This window comes from Mobula birostris, chromosome 12, assembly GCF_030028105.1.
Source record: "Mobula birostris isolate sMobBir1 chromosome 12, sMobBir1.hap1, whole genome shotgun sequence".
Classification (NCBI taxonomy): domain Eukaryota; kingdom Metazoa; phylum Chordata; class Chondrichthyes; order Myliobatiformes; family Myliobatidae; genus Mobula; species Mobula birostris.
Window position 1 is genome coordinate 66,975,327 of NC_092381.1, and position 17,264 is coordinate 66,992,590.

Sequence of the window (17,264 nt, forward strand, 5' to 3'; positions counted from 1 at the left end):
CAACGTTCCCCCTAATTTATAATGGTTAGTGAGCAGAAAAATCATGTGCTATGTATTTTTTGCCTGCAACAACATGTGCACACTGAATTTTTAGGGTAAGTAAAACTGAAGTTATTCTAAGGATAATAAACTACCAAGTCTAGTTTGTCATTCATAGTTTAAAACAAATAAAATACTACACAGTAATGAGTCTTATTTCTCATATGCTACACAACAGCAAGTAATAATATCAATCTTTTCACGTTATTCAAGTTATTTGAAATGGTCAAACAAAACATACACAGCAGGTCTGTAGCAGGTAATGAAGGATTTTCTCGCCAGAGATTTTGTACGCCATCCATATGTGATTTGCTTGCTAAATGACACTTCAAAAAAGTCAAGTTTCCAAGTATCATTCCACTTCTTCCCACTTGTAAATTCTCTAGCAACTTAGCAACTCGACTATACACGTAGGTAACACCAGGTTCTGTATAGGACATACATATTTCTCTTAGCTGCATGTCTGGTCATGAGCTTTCGGTGTAGCAGTTTCTACCGTTTCATTAAGCCATTCTGCAGTTCTTTTGCGCTTTATGCTGAATGGCCTAATTCCTAAGTCCTAATTATCATTCAACCATACATGAATACCCATGACTACAGCGAAACGAAACAGCATTCCTCCACAGCCGAGGTGCAAGACACAGTACAATACAGAATAAGGCACATATAGCACATACAAGGCGGCAAGTAAATATACAGTCACACAATATATATATATATCTCGCAAGTCCCTGAGTGACATGTCCTGTAAGTTGATGGTGCATGGGTGTTATCAGCAAGAATAAGCAGTTCTCAGCCAACTGCAGACGAATATATGTATGCAATTCAGCTTGTCATTCCACTGATCGAACACTGGATGGCAGCACCATCAGCTGGTGCCAACTCCTACTCCAGCATGGATGCTGAGCTACTCCACTTCCAGCATCTCCTCTCCTGGATTGCTGCAACAGGCAAGCCCGCAGCTTGAGGCCTAGTCTTCACTACAACCAAGCCCACAAAGATCTGTCCATCTTGCCAACAAAATACGAAAATGGACTCACAGCTGACCCGAGGGATGAGCTGTGCTGACGTGTTGCAAAGTCACAGCGTAACATGTTCGAGACGGTTTTGGAGATGGAGATGGAGTTGGATCGAGCGATTTGGAGAGGAGTCGAGACCCACCCACCTAAACCAGATATGAAGTTAGATCACTCTGAGCCCCAAGCCGATTTGGAGAGGTTGAGAATGGCTTTGGGCTAGGTGGCGAAGTCTAGGCCAGGGCATATCGCCAGTTGGGAAGGTCTAAGCAAGACCCGAATCCTCATGCAAGACACGATCTGGAATTTGGACAATTTGAATGCCAGCCCACATTGTCTGCAAAAGCAGGGTGTTGGGACTGGAAGAAAGGGTCGGGCTGAGTTCACTCGTTCTCCCACGGTGTTCACTCATCTCTCTATGGCACTGAGGCCGTGAGACTGCTCCCACTGTTACGCACTTCGTGATTGCAAGCTTCGGGGCGATTTGCCCCACTATATAATGAACTGAGATTGAGGCTTTGGGCTACTACGGTTGTTCCAGGGATTCAGGGTCTATGGACTCAACTTGGTTTGGAATGCTGTTGCTTGCTTCTATTGTTTGCATGATTTTTCTTTCTTTCTCTTTCTCTGCGCATTGGGTATTGGTCTTTCTTTTTTTAATTGGGTTCTTTTGGGTTTCTTGCTTTGTGGCTGTCTGTAGGCAGACAAATCTCAAGATTGTATAAATTATACATACTTTGATAATAAAGGTACAGTATTTTGAATCCTTGAATCTTTAAATACCTTACGGTCTTATTTTACTGTAGTGCAATACAAATAATTGCAACACAATCACTACAACACAAGAAGCTATTTGTTCCGTTTAATATGTACTCTTTGGACAGCAATCCAGTTGGTCTCAATTCTTACTTTCCCCTCATGTTCCCACAAATACTGCGCTTCAAATATCTATTCAAACTTTTTTAATGCCATAATTGAATCTGCAGACAACACATATCGAGTCCATTTGAGAAATTCTACAAAATCATAAGGCTGAAAATAATGACCTCCTCCTTTGCACCTGGTGTATATAACATTAAGCAAATCTGAATCAATTCATATACAAATACATATATTGATAATCAATTTGAATTTGTCTCCTCTAATTCTTGGTCGCTAGTTTAGACTATTAATAAATATTATTCACAGATTAAGCACAAGCAGGACTGTGATGCTTTTATAAACACCAGAGTTTCCACAGATGCTAGAAATCCAGTGAAACACACACACACAAAAGTGTTGTAGGAACTCAGCAGCTCTGGCAGCATCTATGGAGAGGAATAAAAAGCCAACGTTTTGGGCCAGTGTGAAGGGTCTCAGCCCAAAACGTCAGCTCTTTATTCCTCTCCATAGATGTTGCCAGGCCTGCTGAGCTCCTCCAGCATTTTGTGAGTGTTATTCAGTATTGCTTTTAGATCAATCTTGTCTTTTGCTCTCACTTCAAACATGCATTCTTCTATTCTCTGCCCAGGGGGTTATGCCTTTGCCAATGCCATGCCAGTGGCATTTCTTCAAGTACACTAATTTTAGAGTCACAGTGCAGTCTTCCCCTTTGGATACACCAAAAGGACATATCTTACAACCTATAATTGTATTTATTTTCATCAGATGCATTAAATTTTAACAGCACTGCCTGGTTCATGCAGATGAAAAGGATGCAATGTTTTGCAATGTCGGATAATTTGCCTGATGGGAACTGCACCTCTACATAAAAATAGTTAAGTTATACTTCTGAAGAACTTCAAAATCTCAAAACTTCAAAACACAAAAATATAAATTAATTTTAAAAAGTTATGCCTGTCTTGACAATACATGCAACAATAATTATGATAACAAGCAGACTAAACAGAATGTGCGGTAGCAGTGATCCATAAAGTGATAAAGAATTGTAATTCCACACTTTCAAAAATTCTTGCACTAAATAGATAAGCAAAAAAGAAAGCACATTATATGACAGAAAAGAGAAGGAGCCATTATGGACTAGGTTTAAAATATTCACGTTAGTCCGTTGATTTTTATCAGAATGTCTTCTAACCTGTACATGTTGTGTCTATCACATTTTCTAAATTTATAACTATGACAAAACACAAATATACTGTTATAACCATGCTGCAATGCACAAGTATGAAAATGGAACAATGGAAAATGAGCTTTCAAACAAAATTTAAGCTTTACCTTTTGGAAACTATTCAAAAACACTCAAGGTGCAATGATGGGGAAAATAACAAACATACACTGAAATAATTTCATACATTTCATACAATATTTACTTACTGGACTTGTAAATGCAGTTATAAAATCATAATATTAGAGAAGTCAACAATGCCAACTGCAACCACCCAGGACTCGAAACTATAAATAGAATGGAGCAACCTGTGGAGTTTACCAGGACAGCAGCCAAAACATAATCAATTCAATATAAAATCCCAACCATTCTACAAAACCCAATCAGCAGCATTGCTACAATCTACACTGCACATTCGGAAAAGGCAAAAGGTAGAGGTGTGTGTTTCGTGTTGAACTCTCGGTGGTGCTCTGATGCAGCGGTTTTATCAAACTCTGCTCCCCCAGCCTAGAACACCTAATGGTCAAATGTCGTCCATTCTACTTGCCCAGAGAATTCTCACCCGTGATCCTCAGCGGAGTTTAAATACCACCAGTGGCCGAATGTAATCAAGCACTCGCGTTACTGCACGCCCATACAAGAAACAGCACACTCAATACATTTCAAATCATAATCTTCAACCAGATTTGTTTGAAGAAAATCCTGCCCAACCACCAACAGCATACAACCTGTAGCATCAGAGGTCCCAACACAACACATCACTGTTACAGTAAGATAAGGAATGCTTACCATACCATGCCCAGATCGCATTTCAGTAAATCGGATCTCTTGGCTGTCCTTCTCCTACCTGCACACAGGCAGAGGCTAAACAGCACAGCTCCAAAGACTAGGATAACAAAGATAGTCACAGCAAGCACACAAGCGGCAATGGGACTGCTTCAAGTCAATGGATTGGGCTGTGTTCAAGGACTCATCTATGGATCGGAATGAATACACCATGGTTATAATGGACTTCATTAAAACAGCTATATACAAGAGAGTGTTCCCACAAAGTCATTCATTCTTCCCCAATCAGAAGCCCTGGATGAACAGTGAGATCCACAATCTGCTGAGAGCCACATCAGAGGCATTCAAGTCTGGTAACCATGAAAGTTACAAGAGATCCAGGTACGATCTCCAGAAAGTCATCTCAGGGGCGAAGTGGCAATTCCGGACCAAACTTGAAACAACAAAGCGTGCTCGACAATTGTAGCAGGGCTTGAATACAATCACCTCTTATAAAGTTAAATGAAATAATGTAGGTGACAACAGGGCTTTGCTGCCAGATGTGCTCAATGCTTTCTATGCTCACCTTGACTGTCAAAACATGAAGGAACCATCAAAAACTCCTACATCCCCAATGTTCCTGTGATTTCAGTGTCTGAAGCCAACATGCTAGCAAACTTCAGGAGAGTAAACCCACGAAAAGCATCCGGCCCAGATAGGCCACCTGGCCAAGTACAAGAGACCTGTGCTGATCAACTGGCTGGAGTGTTCATTGAGATCTTTAACCTCTAGCTTCGGTGGTGTGGGGTAGCCACCTGCTTCAGGCAGGCATCAATTAAACCGGTACCCAAGAAGAACGTGGTGACCTGACTCAATGACTGTTGCCCAGTAGCACTTACATCCACTCTGAAGAAATGGTTTAAGAGTTTGCTGATGAAACAAATCAACTCCTGCCTGAGAAGCGACTTAGGTCAGCTCTAATTTGCCTACCGGATCTCCAGGTCTACAGCAGATAGAATTTCAATGGCTCTTCACCCAACCCTCGAACATCGGGGCAGCAAAGGTGCATACTTCAGAATGCTCTTTATCGACTGCAGCTCAGTATTCAATACCATCATGCTCTCAAAACTCAGAATCAGATTTAATATCACCAGCATAAGTTCTGCAATACGTTGTCTTTGCCACATCAGTACAATCAGTAAATAATAGAGAAGAAAAAACTGAATCACAGTAAATAATGGCAAAGGGGAGAAGCTATTTCTGATTCCTTGAGTGTATGCCTTCAGGCTTCTGCACCACCTTCCTGATGATAACAATGAGAACAGGGCATGTCCTAGGTGATGGGGGTCCTTAATGATGGATGCCACCTTTTTGAAGCATCAGTCCTTGAAGATATCCTGGACAGCACAGAGGCGAGTGCCCATGACGGAGCTGGCTAAGTTTACAAGTCTCTGCAGCCTATTTCAATCCTGTGCAGTAGCAACCCCGCCCCCCCCCCCCCCCATATGAGATGGTGATGCAGCCAGTTAGAACAGGGGTCCCCAACCTTTTTTGCACTGCGGACCAGTTTAATATTGACAATATTCTTGCGGACCGGCCAACCCGGGGGAGGGGGGTTGTTCAAGTAGGGTTAAACTCATCTCAGCATGTTTTTTACAGTTAGGGTTGCCAACGTTCTCACTCCCAAATAAGGGACAAAGGTAGCAGTCAAATCCCGGGACACTTTACCCCAAAAAGACTACCATGACCATGAAGCCTTGCACGGGCACCTGTGTGCGCATGTGTGACGTGCGTATGCGCGTACGTGCCAATTTTTTTCCGCAAATCGGTTTTGCCTTCATCTTCCCGACTATACTGTACATACTTTATTTCTACTTTATATAGGCTGTGTATTTATCATATCATTCCGGTTTTGTGTGTTATTTGGTATGATTTGTTAGGTTATTTTTGGGTCTGGGAATGCTCAAAAATTTTTCCTATAGAAATTAATGGTAATTGCTTCTTCGCTTTACGCTATTTTGGCACGAAAGGTTTCATAGGAACGCTCTACCTTAGCGGGGGAAATACGGGACAAGGGCAGTCCCATATGGGACAAACCAATTTAGCCCGATATATGGGATGTCCTGGCAAATACGGGACAGTTGGCACCCCTATGTTCAATTTCAACAGTGTGTGACAGGGAATGAGGAAAGGTGCAGCTGACTCACTTCGTTTCCTCATGGACCGGTAGCATATGCTTTGCGGCCCGGTGGTTGGGGACCGCTGAGTTAGAACACCCTCCACGGTACATCTGTAGAAATTTGAATGGTGTTGTCATAATAACCTGGACTTGAACATCACAAAAACCAAGGAGCTGATAGTAGACTTCAGGAAATCAAAGCGCGTCGAACATTCTGCTCTGCACATATACGGGAAAGAGGTGAAGACAGTAGAGAGTTTCAAGTTCCTGGGCATCCACATCTTGGCTGACCTCACCTGCACTGCCCATATCTCTTATCAGGTGGGGAAGGCCCAACAGAGGCTCTACTTCCTAAGAAAGCTAAAGCACGCTCTCTTCCCTCATCACCTGTTGATCAACTTCTATCGGACAACTATAGAGAGCCTCCTGACATATTGCTGTGCAGTGCGGTTTGCCAGCTATACAGAGCAGAACAACAAGGACTTGCAGCAGGTGGTGAGGGTAGCAGAGCGGGTCATTGGCACAACATTACCCTCCCTCAGAGACATCTATACTGGCAGACTTCAAAAGAAGGCTACTTCTATTTCAAAGAATCCCACTCATCCTGGACATCACCTGTTTTCCCCTCTACCTTCTGGGAAGAGATACAGAGCATTAAGGATGAAGACAAAGAGACTCCTTAACAGCTTCTACCCACAAGCAGTGAAATGTACAACACCCCCCTTCCCTTCTCCTGCCCCCCTCCTCAGACGGCGGCAGCTAAATGCATCACACTTCCAGGAATGGCAGGTGTGCAATAGTCCTACCCCTCCCCATCCATATATTTTTAATTTTGGACTGCACTCCTGAGGTTTTAGAGTTTATTTTATGTATATATTCTTTGTCATGCTGCAAAACGTTGAGCTGCTAAACTGTGTTTCATTGCTCCACAACAATGACAATAAAGATATTCAATGTTCAACGTTCAATTTGAGAATGTCTTTGGTGACATACCAAATATCCTGCCACTCCTAATGAAATACAGCCGCTGTCGTGTCTTCTTTGCAGCTACATCGATATGTTGGGCCAAGGTTAGATCCTCAGAGATGTTGACAACCAAGAACTTGAAATTGCCCACTCTTTCCACTTCTGATCCCTCTATGAGGACTGGTGTGTGTTCCCTCACCTTACCCTTTCTGAAGTCCACAGTCAGTTCTCTGGCCTTAGTGATGTTGAGTGCAAGGTTGTTATTGCGACACCACTCAACCAGCTGATATATCTTGCTCCTGTACGCCTTCTCATCCGCATCTAAAATTCTGCCAACAATAGTTTGTTGTCAGCAAGTTTATAGATGGCATTTGAGCTGTGCCTAGCCACACAGTCATGGGTGCAGAGACAGTGGAGCAGTGGGCTAAGCACACACCCCTGAGGGCACCAGTATTATTACCAACACGCACAGATTGTGATCTTCCGGTTAGGAAGTTGAGGATCCAGCTGCAGAGGAAGGAACAGAGGCCCAGGTTTTGGAGCTTTTTGATCAGAACTGTAGGACTGATTGTGTTAAACACTGAGCAACAGTTAATAAACAACATCCTGACATCGGCATTAGCATTGTCCAGATGATCCAAAGCCACACGAAGAGTCAATGAGCTCCAAGACCTTGGCCTCAATACGTCCTTGTGCAACTGGACCTTGGATTTCCTCACTTGCAGACCCCAGCCAGTTCGGATTGGGAACAACATCTCCTCCATGATCTCCATCAGCCCAAGTGCACCGTAAGGCTATGCGTTTAGCCCCTGCTCTACTCGCTTTACACTTATGACTGTGTGGCCAGGCACAGCTCCAAAGCCATATTCAATTTTGCTGACCGCACCACAACTTCCTTAGGAGTCTGTGGAGATTCAGCATCACATATAAAACTTGGACAAACTTCTACAGATATGCAGTGGAGAGTATTGACTGGCTACATCACAGCTTGGTATGGAAACACCAATGCCCTTTAATAGAAAAGCCTTCAAAAATTAGTGGATATGGCCCAGACCATCACAGTAAAGCCCTTCTAACTGCAGAGCACATCTGCATGAAACTCAGTCACAGGAAAGCAGTACCCAACATCAGGGACCACACCCCCTCCCCCCACCACCCCACCACCCAGGACATGCTCTCTTTTCACATGCTCCCATCAGGAAGGTGGTACAGAAGTCTCAGTACTCACACCACCAGGTTCAGGAACAGTTACTACCCCTCAACTATCAGGCTCTTGAACCAAATGGAATAACTTCACTCAACTTCACTTGCCCCATCACTGAAATCCTCCCACAAACAATGGACTCACTCTCAAGGACTCTTCGTCTCACATTCTCAATATTTGTTGCTTATTTATTTATTATTTCTTCATTTTGTATTTGCACAGTTTGTTGTCTTCTGCACTCTGGTTGAACACCCTGGTTGGGCAGTAGTAACATTCACTTGGAACTTTTCTAGATATTCATTCAGCAGTCAGGTGAAAGCAACTGCTGGGGCACTGAGCCAAATATTTCTTCAACAGAATTTTTCTTTTAAGATTTAAAAACAGTTAATTCTCTGAGAAAGAAGAATTTCTTTTCACTTGAATGAGCAAAGATATTTCATCTCAAGCTTGATCTTTAATAAAGTCAGCAGGTAAATTTTTTAACTGTATCTTTTAAATTCCCTAAGCTATTGACCACTTATGAACAGGTATTAGAGAAGTTATTAAGAACTAACATTAATAATAAAACAAGGAGAATGTAGTTTTCCCATTAAGGCTTCACTCAAATAACGCTGCATTATGATAATCAATTAGCATAGTTAAGTATCTTCCAAGAGGACCACAAACTTGCCGTAGGGTTTGGAAGCTTGCATGCCTCTATGACCCATAGAGTTATGTTGACTGGAGTCAGGGCCTTGTGCTTTGGTTCTTGGTAGGGTCACCCATTCTAAACAGGTCGAAGGATAGAGGCCAGACTAAGAGTGGACCACCAGTCCTCCATGTTCAGGGGTTCAGCTCAGGGTTAACAGAAAATCGGTCTGGTTAAAAGAAAGTTGTTACAGAAACACCACTGAAGAACCCTTGTATAAGGACAGAGATTGCAGACATTCATTGCTGCCCTAAATTCTATCGTGTAATGGGCAGCAAGCAATACTTGAATATCAGGATAAGGCACATAACCCTGGTACTGAGAATATACTGAAAATTGTTCTAAACGGGCACAAGAAAGAAGAAAATAAATCCAAAATAATTTTGCACAGAAGGAAAATCAGAATGAAATACAAACATTATTCTAATTCTTACATAATTTCAGTAACTATCTTTCAAATTATGTTGGCAGCAACTACACTTAACAAGAATATTAATGCCAACAAACTGGAAACAACTGTAAAAGATACTTACCAACACTGCCCTGAACTCTGACACAAAACATGACAGAAGGTTTAAAAACAGACTTTCTCTATATTTCTTTCTTTAAAAAATAAACTAGATGCAAACAAATGTCTCTTTGGTCCCCTTTGTTATAAATCCAAATGACACCACACTGGCAGCTAAAGTACTAAAGCAGAAAGAATAGGGATTACTCAAAATAAACATGGATAATCAGCTTTCTAAAGCCATTGTTACAAGAATGAATGTGATTAAAATGATGGCATCCATGGGTAATTTGATGAACAATCCAAGCCCGAGAATTACAAATTACAGTGAATTCAGGTTAATTGGGCCATTAGTTAATCAGGACAGTCGCTTATTTGGAACCACTCTTAAAGAACAAAAACTAATCGATAAAATAACCAGGACTCCCTTTGTTTATTTGGGACACTATGCTGCTTAACTGAAGCAGGAGACTGTTGTTAAATAGTTTATACCTAGCGTCAGTAGTATGTAATTGCGTGGCTGTTAAGACACAACCGTGCTTCCAGCGAACAGTTTTTAAATAGTCAGCTGTATGTGTTTGTATTCAAAAAGATTTTTGTGACTGATCGTTGGCAAGAAATAAACACGAAGACAATTTTGAACCGTTTTGCTCACTGCAGTTTCAAGCATTCATACAGAAATGGCTAGTTGTTACAACTTCAACGAGTTAGAAACGATGACAAATTGGAAGGTATCAAATTTTTCATAGTTTCTACTTTGAAGGTAAGATCTTGAATGTTACAATGAAAATGAAGATTTGGAGGATGCAATTATCAACAGCATTTTATGAAGGCAGTCCATTATCTGTACTAGGTGTCTGTGCCAATATTGTTCATTTAGACTCAAAAGAACCCATGGATGAATTCCTCTGTCAATAAGTATCAGGAACTAATATGTAGTTTTTTTAATACTGTAGTAATATTGGTAGTGTTCTAATTTGTTATGAATTTCATTTAAATGCATAACTTGTTACTCGGTTTGCCTTTTTTTAAAATACTTTTTTAACAAATTCCATGAAACTTTGTCTAATTGGGACAGCGACTTAATTGGGCCAAATCATACTGGTCCTAATTTGTCACAATTAACCAGAATCCACTGTAATTTTCAAAACCAGTCCAAATCACAGGAGTCTCATAACCAACAGCCACCAATAAAACAGTCTCTCTAGTTACAGCAGATTCAGTAATAGCTAAAATCTCTGACACTAACTTAATCCAATGTTCTCAAGACAGGAACCTAGGTCTCAAAACAATCACGTCATTTAGACCACTCTACAACAAGGGAGAGAAGTTCAAAGAAATACTTCAAAGGTTCAAGGTTTTATTTTATTTTCAAAGTATGCATGTACAATACAGCTCTGAAATTCGTCTTCTCCAGATTGTCATGAAATACAAAAAAGCCACGGGATTTTTTGAAAGAAAAGGCATCAACCTCCCTTTAAGCACAAGGAGGAAGAAGAAACAAAACTCACAAACCCTAAATCCCCCATCCCCTCCCTCGCACAAATAAACTATCAGATTGCCCACCTGGAAGACAGCAGCCGGAATGTCAAACCCCCAAACCCCAAACTCATGCAGAAAAACTAACAGATCGCCCACCCAGAAAACAGCAGTTAGAAAATCAAAAACTCCAAACCCCTCCATTGCAAAAAGGAAGAGCAACAATAGCATCAAACCCCCAACCTTCCTCTCACATACAAAAACTAAATGATCGACCATACAAAAAAAATCAAAACCCAAATCCCCAACCCCTACCTCGCACAAAAACTAACATATCGCCCACCCAGAACCCCAAACAGCTAATTGGCAACAAGAAAGAAAACACAGAAAACTGAAGGAGAGCAGTATAAACTTCAGCCCAATAATCACATAAATCTTAGAATTTCGAAAACATCCTGCCATCAGAATTCAGGAAAGCAGCTGCTCAAACTCAGTTCTTCCATGAACAGTGACCACTGCACCGCTATGCCACTGACCTGCGGCCTACTTTGGTTATAATATACACTAACATCACACATACATTTATTTGAAATACTGAATAGAACTGGGAGTTTACTTCACAAACTAAAACTTCAAAACCAAAAATCTGGTCAATACTGTTCGCTTAACATATTCAAAACCTGACAAGCACTGGCATCCCATTTTCCTCAGCAGCTGCTCAGAATGCAGCTTAAACTTAAAATACTCATACGTCCCATTTTATGCCATTTTGAAACCGAAATGTGTCTTTCTTGGATGCCACTGAGTAGTGAGAACATAAAAGAGATTTTGAACCATCCTCGGTAAGAAACTCCATCCATTTGGAACTAGGTTGGCAATAAAATGCTTTAAACCTTTTGATGCTTTTATACTGCGAATCATAATTCAGCAGGTTACTTGCAGTACAACTACATATATGGACAATTCAAGCCCCCAGTATATTTCAGTATACTTCTGATAATCATCTTTAACATTGGTTCTTTATTTATAAAGAGTTCATTTATACTTTCTGTTGAAGAAGCACTTCTTCTAAAGGTGTTTAATATCCCATGAAAACAGTTATTCCCGGTGGTTAAGCAAAACATGTATTTTTCTGAAACTAATCCTAAGACTTACAAACTCAAGTCAATAAGTATCTTCATCAGTCTTGCAGACATAGCAATAGACATGCATACTTAACAGAGTGCAGAGTTATGGATTAGATGCAGTCACAACCACCTTGCTGATGTCAAACTCAATGCTGCTAGATGTCACATCTTCAAAACACTTCCATCTATTTCAATACCCTGCTTTACTTCTGTCCATTCACACTCTGCTCCAACACTTCTGTCTATTCCTGTCTGCTGGCAAACATCATTCTTCCATCTGTACACCATTACACCCCAAACTTAAATGTAATCTAGTGCAATGATGAAGATAACAGCTTCCCATTCAAGAGGGCCTCCTCAAATGCCCAATGCCATTGCACAAAATTGCTCAAGCCCTTCTACATCCAGGCAGTAAATTTCAAATTAGGCTATTTCAATATTAAACTTAATATTAAAACTCAGTATTAAAGCAGGTAAACAGAATGAAACTCATAAAAACATAAAACAGTACAGGTTCTTCAGCCCATGATGTCGCGCTGTCCTTTTATCCTACTCTAAAATCAATCTAACCTTTCCCTCTCACATAATAACCCTCTATTTTTCTATCGTCCATGTGTCTATCAAAGTTTCTTAAATGCCCCAAATGTATCTGACTCTACCACCACCCTTGGCAGGATGTTCCATGCACCCAGCACTCTGTGTAAAGAACTTAACTCTGACATCCCCCTCCACGGCACCCCCCCCCATACTTTCCTTGAGAGAAACGAGTTAGTTTATAACAGAAAATGGGGGAGGCGTTGAATGGAACAAATGGAATTTTTCAGATGAAGTGAGAACAGATGACTTAATGTGGCAGTTGAAATCAAATTAAGCTTGTCTTCTATCTAATGCGTTGCTAATGGGATGACTGTAGGACATGCCAGACACACTGATGGCTTGCATCAGCAGCACAAAGACAATAAAAATTACTGTCAATTGCAAAATAAATTAATAATCAAAATAGAGAAATAGCGAGGTAGTGTTCAATGACCATTCAGAAATCTGAAGGCAGGGAGGAAGAAGCCGTTCCTAAATTGGCCTGTGTGGGTCTTCAGGCTCCTTCACCTCCTGGTAGTAACAAGATAGCATGTCCTGGAGGGAGAGTGTCCTAAATGATGAACAGTGCTTCCTTGAGGCACCACCTTTTGAAGATGCCCTTGATGGCAGAATGGGTTGTGTCCATGATGGAAATGACTGTAGTCTCTTGAGATCTTGTGCACTGGAACCCCCACACAAGGCTGCAATCCAGGACAATGCAACACATTTGATAGGTACCGCACCAACCATTCATTCTGCATACCACTGGCATACAGTGGCCCAGTGAACAACAAAAAAAGTTACTTATCCAAACTCACAATCTCCATTACTAAAGAAGGCAAGGGAGCAGGAATATCATCAGCTGGAGAGGGACAGGAACAGACAAGTTAGGAAAGCATTTATTTGGAGTAAGGAGAAGTACGAGGCTATCAGGCAGGAACTTGGAAGCATAAATTAGGAACAGATGTTCTCAGGCAACTGTACGGAAGAAATGTGGCAAATGTTCAGGGGATATTTGTGTGGAGTTCTGCACAGGTGTGTTCCAATGAGACAAGGAAAGAATGGTAGGATACAGGAACTGTGGTGTACAAAGGCTGTTGTAAATCTAGTCAAGAAGAAGAGCTTACAAAAGGTTCTAAAAACTAGGTACTGATAGAGATCTAGAAGATTATAAGGCTAGCAGGAAGAAGCTTAAGGAAGAAATTAGGACAGCCAGAAGGGGCCATGAGAAGGGCTTGGCAGACAGGATTAAGGAAAACCCCAAGGCGTTCTGCAAGTACGTGAAGAGCAACAGGATAAGATGGGAGAGAATAAGACCAATCAAGTGTGACACTGGAATAGTGGGTTTGGAAACAGAGGAGATAGCAGAGGTACTTAATAAGTAAACACGAGGAAATCTGCAGATGCTGGAAATTCAAGCAACACACATCAAAGTTGCTGACTGTACCTCTTCCTAGAGATGCCGCCTGGCCTGCTGCATTCACCAGCAACTTTGATGTGTGTTACTCAATGAGTACTTTGCTTCAGAATTCACCACGCAAAAGGATCTTGGCAATTGTAGGGATGACTTACAGCGGACTGAAAAGCTTGAGCATGTAGATATTAAGGAAGAGGATGTGCAGGAGCTTTTGGAAAGCATCAAGTTGGATAAGTCACCGGGACCGGACAAGATGTACCAAAGGCTACTGTGGGAGGCGAGGGAGGAGATTGCTGAGCCTCTGGTGATGATCTTTGCATCATCAATGGGGATGGGAGAGGTTCTGGAGCATTGGAGAGTTGCAGATGTTGTTCCCTTATTCAAGAAAGGGAGCAGAGATAGCCCAGGAAATTATAGACCAGTGCGCCTTACTTCAGTGGTTGGTAAGCTGATAAAAAAGATCCTGAGAGGCAGGATTTATGAACATTTGGAGAGGCATAATATGATTAAGAATAGTCAGCATGGCTTTGCGAAAGGCAGGTCGTGCCTTACGAGCCTGATTGAATTTTTTGAGGATGTGACTAAACACATTGATGAAGATAGAGCAGTAGATGTAGTGTATATGGATTTCAGCAAGGCATTTGCAAGGTACCCCATGCAAGGCTTATTGAGAAAGTAAGGAGGCATGGGATCCAAGGGGATATTGCTTTGTGGATCCAGAACTGGCTTGCCCACAGAAGGCAAAGACGGATCATATTCTGCATGGAGGTCGTTGACCAGTGGTGTGCCTCAGGGATCTTGGTGCCTTTATAGCTGCATCAATATGTTGCATCCAGGTTAGGTCCTTAGAGATATTGACACCCAGGAACTTGAAATTGCTCACTTTCTCCACTTCTGATCCCTCTATGAGGATTGTTTGTGTTCCCTCATCTTACCCTTTCTGAAGTCCACAATCTGCTCTTTGGTCTTGGAGGGGAAGAAACATAGAAGCATAGAAAACCTACAGCACAATACAGGCCCTTCAGCCCACAAAGCTGTGCCGAACATGTCCTTACTTTTAGAAATTACCTAGGGTTACCCAGAGCCCTCTATTTTTCTGAGCTCCATGTACCTGTCCAGGAGTCTCTTAAAAGACCCTAAGGTATCCGCCTGCACCACCATCGCTGGTGTTATCTAATACCCCAGCTGAACTACATCTGAGTCAAGATGATAACTCATGGTGATTCCTCATCATTGGTAAACAAACTTAAAGTGCTACAACAAATATTATAGGAAAAAATCTTAGTTATATGCAAACACGAGAAAATCTGCAGATGCTGGAAATTCAAGCAACACACACAAAATGCTAGTGGAACACAGCAAGCCAGGCAGTACCTATAGGAAGAAGTACAGTCGACGTTTTGGGTCAAGACCCTTCATCAGGACTAATGGAAAAAAGAGATAGTAAAAGATTTCAAAGTGGGAGGGGGAGGGGGAGACCCAAAATGACAGGAGAAGACAGGAGGGGGAGGGATGAAGCCAACAGCTGGGAAGTTGATTGGCAAAAGGGATACAAGGCTGGAGAAGGGGGAGTATCATGGGATGGAAGGCATTGGAAGAAAGAAATGGGGAGGGGAGCACCAGAGGAAGATGGAGAACAGGCAAGGAGTTATTGTGAGAGGGAAAGAGAGAAAGAAAGAAAGAAAGAAAGAAAGAATGAATAAATAAATAAATAAATAAATAGGGGTGGAGTAAGAAGGGGAGGAGGGGCATTAATGGAAGTTAGAGAAATCAATGTTCATGCCATCAGGTTGGAGGCTACCCAGACAGAATATAAGCTGTTGTTCCTCCAACCTGAGCGTGGTTTCATCACGACAGTACAGCAGGCCATGGACTGACATATCAGAATGGGAGACCGCTTCGCTGAACACCTACGCTCTGTGTGCCAGAGGAAGCAGGATCTCCCAGTGGCCACACATTTTAATTCCACGTCCCATTCCCACATGTCAATCGATGGCCTCCTCTACTGTCATGATGAAGCCACACTCAGGTTGGAGGAACATGTTCCTTATATTCCGTCTGGGTAGCCTCCAACATGATGGCATGAACATTGACTTCTTTAACTTTCGTTAATGCCCCTCCTCCCCCATCCCTAATTTATTATTTATTTATTTCTCTCTTTCACAATAACTCCTTGCCTGTTCTCCATCTTCCTCTGGTGCTCCCCTCCCCCTTTCTTTCTTCCAAGGCCTTCCGTCCCATGATGCTCCCCCTTCTCCAGCCTTATATCCCTTTTGCCAATCAATTTCCCAGCTCTTGGCTTCATCCCTCCCCCTCCTGTCTTCTCCTACCATTTTGGGTCTCCCCCTCCCCCTCTCAAATCTCTTACCATCTCTTTTTTCCATTAGTCCTGATGAAGGGTCTTGACCCAAAATGTCCGACTGTACTTCTTCCTATAGATGCTGCCTGGCCTGCTGCGTTCCACCAGCATTTTGTGTGTGTTGCTGAGTTATATGCATCTTACTATGTTAAATCTATTTAAGAAAACTTTATTAGAAGTCCGATGCTACCCAATTAAGTTTCTCAGAAACATCAGATAGTAAGCCAGAGCTAAAATAAAGGGGGGAACGTCACTACATCAAAGCTTACATCAAATTGATTTCCATCTTTTAACATTGGCTGTAAACAAAATTAATAACACATCCCCAATGATTCAAAGGATAGCTATTGTACCATGACACTGAACACACTAGCAAATTCCGTGAAATTTAATTCCTTTAAAATAACCTCAGTATAGATACAGGTATCAAGACCAGCAAGATAGCATTTGTGGTTTACAAATTTATTCTGAATATCACTAAAACATACCATATCATCACTAAAATCCCCAAAGTAAAGCATCACTGTTCTGCCATGATCTTCCATGAACATATTAACTGAAGAGATTCAGTTCAATAATCTGAAATCGAGAAGGAAAGCATGCAGATGCTGAAAATCTGAAATAAATAGAACACAGTGATACTTGGTAGATCAGGCAGTACCTGTAAAGACAGAAACATAATTGGTGTTTCTAGATTATGAACATGCATCACCAGTCCTAATGAACTCTGTCTTATCCCACAGATGTCGTCTGATCTTTTAAGCATTTTCACATTTCCTGCTTTTAAATTCCAATTCCTGTCTTTTGCAGTTTTCTATTTTTTAATGTCAGTTTGAT

At 41.6% G+C, this 17,264-nt stretch overlaps 1 protein-coding gene across 1 annotated transcript in view; it reads right to left on the reverse strand.

Moving 5' to 3' along the window:
* lamc1 (laminin, gamma 1) overlaps window positions 1–17,264 on the reverse strand; it is a 261,259-nt gene that overhangs the window by 186,884 nt on the left and 57,111 nt on the right. The window lies entirely within an intron of this gene.